Source organism: Lepidochelys kempii, chromosome 1 (assembly GCF_965140285.1).
Source record: "Lepidochelys kempii isolate rLepKem1 chromosome 1, rLepKem1.hap1, whole genome shotgun sequence".
NCBI classification, from domain to species: domain Eukaryota; kingdom Metazoa; phylum Chordata; order Testudines; family Cheloniidae; genus Lepidochelys; species Lepidochelys kempii.
In genome coordinates this window covers 220016096-220024804 of record NC_136380.1, presented here as the reverse complement: position 1 = coordinate 220024804, position 8709 = coordinate 220016096, and positions in this window count along the sequence as shown.

Below are 8709 nucleotides of genomic sequence, written 5' to 3'. Positions count from 1 at the left end.
CGGTCAGGCATTGCAAGCTTCCACAGGGCTATCGCCGCTCGCTTCTCAACTGTGAGGGCAGCTCTCATCTTGGTATTCCTGCGCTTCAGGGCGGGGGAAGGCAACTCACAGAGTTCCAGGAAAGTGGCCTTATGCATGAGAAAGTTTCGCAGCCACTGGGAATCATCCCATACCTGCAAAACTATGTAGTCCCACCAGTCTGTGCTTGTTTGCCAGGCCCAGAATCGGTGTTCCACTGTATCAACCAGCCCCACGGCTGCCATGATGTCCCAATTGCCACATCCCATGCTTTCAGGAATGTCTCTGTCCATGTCCTCCTCACAATCGTCCTCATGCTGCTGTCTCTTAGTCAGGTTCTGCACATACTACAGTATAATGCGTGAGGTGTTTACAATGCTCGCAACAGCAGAAGTGAGCTGAGCAGGCTCCATGCTTGTCGTGCTATGGCGTCTGCATGGGTAACCCAGGTCAAAAGGCACTAAACAATTGTCTGCCGTTGCTTTCACGGAGGGAGGAGAGACTGATGACATGTACCCAAAATCACCCACGACAATGTTTTTGCCCCATCAGGCATTGGGAGCTTAACCCAGAATTCCAATGGGCAGTGGAGACTGTGGGAACTGTGGAATAGCTTCCCATAGTGCACTGCTCCGTGAGTCGATGCTAGCCATGGTAGTGAGGATGCACTCCACTGACTTAATGCACTTAGTGGGGACATACACAATCGACTGTATAAAATCCATTTCTAAAAATCGACTTCTATAAAATTGACCTAATTTCGTAGTATAGACATAGTAATTTTCAGCTCTTTGCAGGCTAGGCAGAAACACTGCCCCATCTCATGTGATTTAATCACTCAGTGATTTTCAGCTTTTAGTAGGTAGGGCAAGAAACACAGTCCTACCACAACTGATTTCAGCTCTGATTGGGCATTCTAAAATAACAAAGCCAGTCCTAATGAAGCCTATTTAGCTCTTACTTTGAACAGTGCGGGGGAGGGGAGGAAGAAGGGGAGGGAGAGAGAAAGACACGTTAAACCAGGTCAGGGTGGGGTGGGTGAGGGCAGATCCACATCTCCTGGCTGGAACACCTGTTCTCCCATCCTTCACAGGGCTCTGGCATTTGAGCCACTGGCTTAACGAGGTCCTTTCAGCTGAGGCTGACCCCCTCATTTGGGACAGGTTAAGTACAGTTCTGCTCCCCTTTATTCACAATATTGCCAACATTGGTAACAGCATTTCACTACCTCTGCATTCAGTACTTTTGTGATTTGTAACCCAACACTAGCCAAAGTTGATCACTTTGAGCAGCACACTGCTCTATCTGCTGGATATCTAAACAGAGTAGGTGCATTCATGTAAATACAGTTTGCTCTTGAGTCTCTCCCCCTCCCAACTAGCTGTCAGGGAAGAATTCAGCAGACCCTGCGTACACAGCTCATGAGGGGCTGTGAGAGCCTTCATGTAACTTCACTGAGTATGCCTCTGCATGCTGATGACTGAGTGAACAGAGCCTGGTTGGGGTTCCCTGGCATAGCAGTATAGGAGACAGCCTAGGCAGGATAGTTAAAGGGGGCACATGGGTTCCATAATCCAGATTGTACCCTGGGTGATGTCACAACTCCACCCTCTTCCCAGAGCTGGAAAGAGAACCCAGAGGGCCTGGTTCCTAGCCCTGCTTTTCTAACTGCCAGACCACACTCCCTTTCCAGAGCTGAGGATAGAACTCAGGAGTGTAGCCCCCCTGCCCTAACCCATTAGACCCACTCCCTTCCCAAAGCTGGGGATAGAACCCAAAAGTCCTAAACATTTCCGTGATTTCCAAACTTTTCCTGATTCGCATCAGGATGACCCCAAACCCTGTCAAAGTTGGAGCAGGAAGAAGGACAGAGGAACTCAGACACCGACCCCATCACCCCACCATGACCCACAGCCAGTAACAACAGGGACTTTGTGTGGGATGTGGGAGTCACAGGGTCAAATCCCTGTTATCCTCGAGTCAGCCGGGGGACATGGCCGTGGGTTTTCCTCTTACTGGCTTTAGCCACAAATTCCATCCTGATCTGAGAATCAGGTGTCATCGAAAGTGTCACGTTCCCTGAGTGAATTCCCACCCACTCCAGTGCCCGGATCCCTGTGCCCGGAAACGGACAGAACTCACCTGTGGCCAGGAGACTGGACAGCAGGCAGAGGGGCAGGGGCACCCACATGGCGCCTGGGTGTTTGCTGCCATGAACAGAGCAGTGATGAAGGAGCTGGCTCTAGGTACAGCAGGCAGGTTGGCAAATACCTGCCCCAGGGGAGTCAGCTGGGGTTGTCCCATGACATCCTGGAGGGCCCGGAGATGGGAGATTTCACAGCCTAGAAAGCTGCAAAATCAGCCAAGAGGGACATTTCTACTCTCCAGTGCGTTCCTGCCTGCCTACACAGCTGGGTGTAGCGGATAGAGCAGGGGGCTGGGAGCCAGAACTCCTGTGTTCTCTCTACAGCTCTGGGAGAAGAAGGGAGGGACGGGGAGGAGGAGTCTAGTGGTTAGAGCAAGAGTTTGGGAGCCAGGCCTCCCGTCTTCTCTTCGCAGCTCTGGGAGAGGACGGGAGGTGGAGTCTACCGGTTAGAGCAGGGGGCTGGGAGCCAGGACTCCTGGGTTTTCTCCATGCAGCTGTGGCCACAGCCGGGAGTCTAGGTTTGCAGCAGACACACACCTGGGATGGCCCCCGGCATCACAGCCATCCATGTCACAACAGGCGACGTTCACCCACACGGTGATATTGCGCCAGAAGGTCAGCATGACAGGGCTGGGCTCACAGGTCTCGGGTGCCAGGCTCAACTTAGCCATGTAGATGGAGGAGTTTGTCTCTGTGGGAGGGAAACAGAGAATTACCTCTTAGCTCCCCAGTGCTCCCCACAACTGCTCCATTCACCCCCTTTGTATCCATCCACGTCGCCCGCATCTAATCTCATCTCCCCCCCACTGATAGAATCCTCTCTTCTATCCTATCCAGTCCCCCCAGCCACCCACTGTAATTCCCCTTGCTCATTCCATCCCCCATCTATTACATTATCTTCCCAGATTGATTAGACCCAGCTCCAGGGGGGGAGTGAGGTCCAGTGGCTGGAGTAGGGGGGGCTGGGAACCAGGACTCCAGGGTTCTGTCTCTGCTTTCGGGAGGGCAATTGCATCTACACTTAATAGGGATCTTATTTCACTCACCCAGGTTGAACCCTGCCATCACGATGATTCAGGTCCCTCCTGAGTGGGCGCAGGGCTGCAGGGGTCCAGAGCACAATTCCTTTTTGGACTCACACACCTCTCATAACAGAGTGCTCCCTGGAAGCTGGAAAAATCCCTTCTCAATGCAAACCCTGGCTCCTCACCCATCCCCAGGTAGTGCCCATGGGATAAATACCACCAGGAACCAAGTGGCGGCGATGTGGAAATTCTTACCACCAATGTCATCTCACTGAATGTGTGGGCAGGTAGATCTTGGAGAAATTCTATGTGCTTTTGCAGCTGTTCTGTCCAATTCTATTCAACTCAACGTATGGGGAAAGGCATCTTGCTAGCTGGTTGTTTGTATCTTCTTCAAAGCCATAGACAAGTCTGTTTGCTGCCTGTGTCTGTGGCTACAGTGATTGTTGAGCTGCAGAGTGGGCGATCCGGGGTATAACTAGTGTGTGCAAACAAACACCTCCAGCCGGCATGCGACGATATCCAGGCTGGGTGCAGTGAGCCCATGATCGTTAACTCTTTCCTGTTCAGACTTTGGGAGAATTTAAGTTCATTACGTTAAGACATTTTTTTTGAAAGAACTAAGGAAAGAACAAAAGAATTAATTGGTTCACTTTGGTGTTTTCAGAGGTTTCATCTGGAAACATTTAAACCACAGATACTTGTCTCCCCACCCCTGCCCTGGCCCTAGATGGTAGAAAAGTAATATTATCCCCTTGTAATAAATAGGGAAACTGAGGCACAAAAAGGACATGTGAGATTCAGAACCAAGAAGACAGCTAAGGAGTCCCAAGTTTCGGACTGCTAACCCACTCTAATTCACTAGACCCGCCCCCCACTCCTGCAGAGCCAGGGACAGAACCCAGGAGTCCTGGCTCCACCCCCTCCCCTCCAACCACTAGACCCCACTCCCCTCCAGGGGAATATTTCGAAGCAGGATTAAAAGTGGAGGGGTAGGAAAAAGTGGAGCAGACACTCACCTCGGATGGCCCCAGGGTTGCAGCTGTTTGTGTAACAAGAGGTGATGTTCACGAGCACGGTGATATTGTGCAGGTAGGTCAGCGTGATGTTGCTGAGCTCTCAGCTCTCAGATGCCAGGCACGACTTAGCCATGTAGGAAAAGGAGTTTGTCTCAGTGGAAGGGAAATACAGAATCAGCTCTTAGCTCCTCAGTACACCTCAGCTGCTCCAACTGCTCCTCAATCTAATCTCATCTTCCACCCCGATAGATTCCTCTCTTCTGTCTGATCCAGTCCCCCCGACCACCCACTGCAATTCCCCCAGCTCATCCCATCCCCCATCTCGGGCTAAACCAGTGGTTTTCAACCTTTTTTCATTTGCTGACCCTGTGAGGAAATGGGATTCGTTCAGAATATTTTGCATGAACATTCTGTGAGCCTCAGTTTCCCCTATGTGCTGGATGATTAACTGGGGGAGGGGAAAAGGTGTTTTCTTTGCACAACAATCCAGAGAGCCAAGTGGGGCCTGGGCCCAGACAACTGCCTGGCGATTTGGTACCTCGCAGCTGCCGACCCTGGCCCAGTGCAGGAAACCAGCCAGTTTTGGCCAGCCAGAGGACAAAGACCTGAGAAGGAGGCCAAGTGACCCTGGTTGCCCAGGAAGAAAAACAAAGAACTGGGGAGGGGCCTGGCCAGCTGAGAGTCCCTCCTGAGTAAGTGGGGCGTGCCTAGATTCCTTTGGGTGTACGTCTCCCTCTGGTGTCCAACCAGGGGGACCAGCTGAGGGGCTCATGGTGAGACCTAGGGGTGCTGAAGGCTCCGAAGTTCAGTCCCAGGAGGCAGAGAAGCCAAGGGGCTTGCCCCAGGGAGAGAGTGTGACCTGAAGGGGATTGACACACTGAAGGGGTCCTCCCAGGGGCTGTGCCAGAGCTGGTGAAGAGCACCTGGACCTGGGGATGGGTGATGGACCCATAAACAATTCTGAAGGGAGGCGTGGACTACTTTGAAAATCTTAGACAGAGTTTGTGGACCCTTAGGGGTCTGCGGAGCACAGATTGAAACCCACTGGTCTAAACTAAGCAGCCCCGAACCCTAAGTCAGGGGGTGGGGGAGAAAAGGTTTACTAAGCAGTCCCAGCTCCAGGAGAGAAGTGGGATCTAGTGGGTCAGAGAAGGGGGTCTGGGAGCCAATGTTCCTTAGTTCTATCCCAGCTCTGGGAGGGAGGTCCAGAGGTTAGAATGGGAAGAGAGGGGATGGGGAGCCAGGACTCCTGGGTTCATACCCTGGCTCCGGGAGGAAAATGGCATCTACATGTGGTAGGAATCTTGTTTCACTCACCCAGGTTGAATGCAGCTGCGATTACGAGGCAGGTCCCTTCTGAGGGGGTGCAGGGCTGTACAAGGCTGGAGTACGATTCCTCTTTTGATTCACACACCTCGCATAGCAGAGCGCTCCCTCGTGGTTCGAAAAATCTCTTCTCAGTGCAAAACCCAGCTCCTCACGCCTCCCCAGGCAGTGGCAATAGGACAAATACCATCAAGAATGAAGAGGTGGTGCTGTGGTAGTTCTTACCGCCAATGCCATCTCACTGAGCATGTGGGCAGGTAGATCTTGGAGAAATTCCATGTGCCTTTGTCCCAACTCTGACCAGTTCCATTCAACTCAACGTATGGGGAAAGGCATCTTGCTAGCTGGTTATTTGTATCTTCTTCTTCAAAGCCATAGACAAGTCTGTTTGCGACATGAGTGTCTGTGACTAGAGTATTCCAACACAATATCACCATGCGGGTGAACATCGCCTACTGTGACACTGATGGCTGCAACGCCGGGGCAATCCCAGGTGTGTGTCTGCTGCAAACCTAGACCCCCTACTCCAGCCACACCTGCATGGAGAGAACTCAGGAATCCTGGCTCCCAGTCCCTGCCCCCACTCTAACGATTAGACCCCATTCCCCTCCCAGAGCCAGTGGTAGAACCCAGGAGTCCTGGCTCCCAGCCCTCCCACTCTAACCACTAGACCCCACTCCCAGCGCTGGGATCGAGTCCAGCGTGTGGTGACTCCCCACGCTGGGTGACTGTGTGTGTCTGACTGTTCTCAGTGCCAACCGTGAGCCTCATTCCCAACGGCTGGCAGTGCCCATCATGCTACGTTGTGGGGGCAGATCGCTGTGAGGACATGGAGCCCTTACCCTGCACTGGCGCCGAGGATCATTGTGTTGAGATCACGGGGACATTAACAATGGGTAATTCCACCAGATCTGGGAGGGGAGCACAGAGCCTCAAGCAGGTAGATACCCAGCCTCCTGGCTCCCAGCCCCACCCTCCTCTGACCCACTAGACCCTCCCTGAGCCAGGAGCAGAACCCAGGAATATTGGCCCCTAACCACTGGACCCCACTTCCCTCCCAGAGCAAGGAATAGAACCCAGAATTACTGGCTCTCAGCACCCCTCACTCTATTCACTAAACCCCATGCCCCTCCATTCTGGGGCATCAATAAAACCCAGGAACCGGGGGCCCAGTCCTTCTGCTTTAACCACTAGACTGCTTTAACCTCCCAGAGCTGCGTGCAGTCCTGCTGGGAGGGGAGTGTGTGACAAACATCATGGGGGTTGGGGGAGGATGTGGGAGCGCCCAATCACACCTCTCTCCCCGCCATTCAGGTGACATCACTGTGACGAAAGCTGCGGCTGGGTGCAGCTCCCCTGGAGCCAGCACCCTGAGAGTGGGAGTAAAGAAGTATGCCCAGGGTGTGGTGGAAATGCTAACCCAGGCCAAGTGCTACCCAGCTCCTAAGGCCGGTAGAGTCATCAGGGAGCCCTGAACCATGGCCCAGCGTCCTCCCCTTCTCCTGCTCATATGGGCGGCAGTGAGCCTCCCCCTGGGGGCAACTGGCTGCTGCTTCTCTCTCTTTTTGGGGGGAGTGGGGGGTGGGGGGAGATTGCAGTTTCCTTTCGTTCACTGGCTGAATAAAACATGTGATGAGCCAAAGAGGTGGCCTCTGTTCTGTGCACAAGAGATACTGGCAGGAAGAGAACCCAAGAGTCCTGAAACCCAGCCCTCCATGCTCTAATCCGCCTGATCCCACTCCTGTCCTAGAGCTGGGGATAGAACCCAGGAGTCCTGGCTCCCAGCCTCCCATGCTCTAACCCACTAAACCTCAACCCCCTCCCAGGGCTGCCTCTACCTCCTCCCCAAAGGCAAGGCCCAGGTGGCTGGGGAAAGGCACAGGCTGGCTCAGCTGCCTCTGGGGAAGGAGGGCTGTGGGCACTGGAGGCCGCAGCTTACCCAGCCATGCCAGCGGGCGGAAACATGCCAGAGGAGAGAAATGTGCTTCTCGATTAATTTCACAATGCTTAGGGCTGTGAAATCTCCCATTTCCATCATGGGCAGCCTCAGGTGACCTCTTCAGGGCAGGTATTTGCCAAAGTGCCTGACTTACTCACAGCCAGCTGCTTCATCGCTGCTCTGTTCATGGCAGCAAATGCCTGGGCACCATGTGGGCGCCCCTGCCCTTCTGCCTGCTACCCGCTTGGCTGGCCACAGCTGAGTCCATCCATCCCTGGGCACAGGGAGCCAGGCCCTGGAGTTTAGGATTGACAGGCATCCGGTTTTCATCCAGAACATGTGGTCAAAAAGGGACCCTGGTGGCTCCAGTCAGTACTGCTGACCAGGCCATTAAAAGTCCGGTTGGCGGCACAGCGGGGCTAAGGCAGTCTCCCAACCTGCCCTGGCTCCACTCAGCTCCCAGAAGCAGCCGGCATATCCAGCCCCTAGGTGCAAGGGCAATCAGGGAAGTGCCAGGTGCTGCTCCTTCCCCCAGCACTGCCGTGGGTGCAGCTGTGTGTGCGGCACCTGCAGACGCAGAGCCACCTGACCACCCCTGTGCCTAGGAGCCAGGCATGCTGGCCACTTCTGGGAGTCGTGCGGAGTCAGGGCAGGCAGGGATCCTGCTTTACTCCACTGTGCCACCAACCGGGAGCTGCCTGAGGTAAGCACCAACAGGCTAGAGCCTGCACCCCGAACCCTAACTCCCTCCCAGACCTTGCACCCCGACCTGCACCCCAAACCCCTGCCCCAGGTCGGATCCTCCTCCCACACCCTAACTCCCCAGGGCCAGCAGGGAGCTGTGAGCCCCGGCCTGGTATCCTCCCCTTGTGCTGCTCGGTGCGGGAGGGAGGGCTGCAGTTCATCTCCTGTGGGCAGCCGCTGGGTGTTGCTTCTCTTTGGGGAGGGGAGTGTTGTGGTTTCCTTTTGTGCATTGCATGACTGAATAAAGCATGTAGTGGGGCAAAAAACCCAGCTTTTTTTATGTTCACAAGAGATTACTCCTGAGGTAATTCTGTGCCAAAAAATTAAAAACTCTACACACAATATTTTAAAATGGCAAAATTCTGCTAATTTTGTCCATAAATAAATGTGGAGGCTCCAGTGTGGCAGTGGGGAGCACAGGTCACTGGCTGCATGGAGGTGGGAGATCACCCTGCAGCCCTCTTCCCCCCCAGGACAGGGATTCAGCGGTGA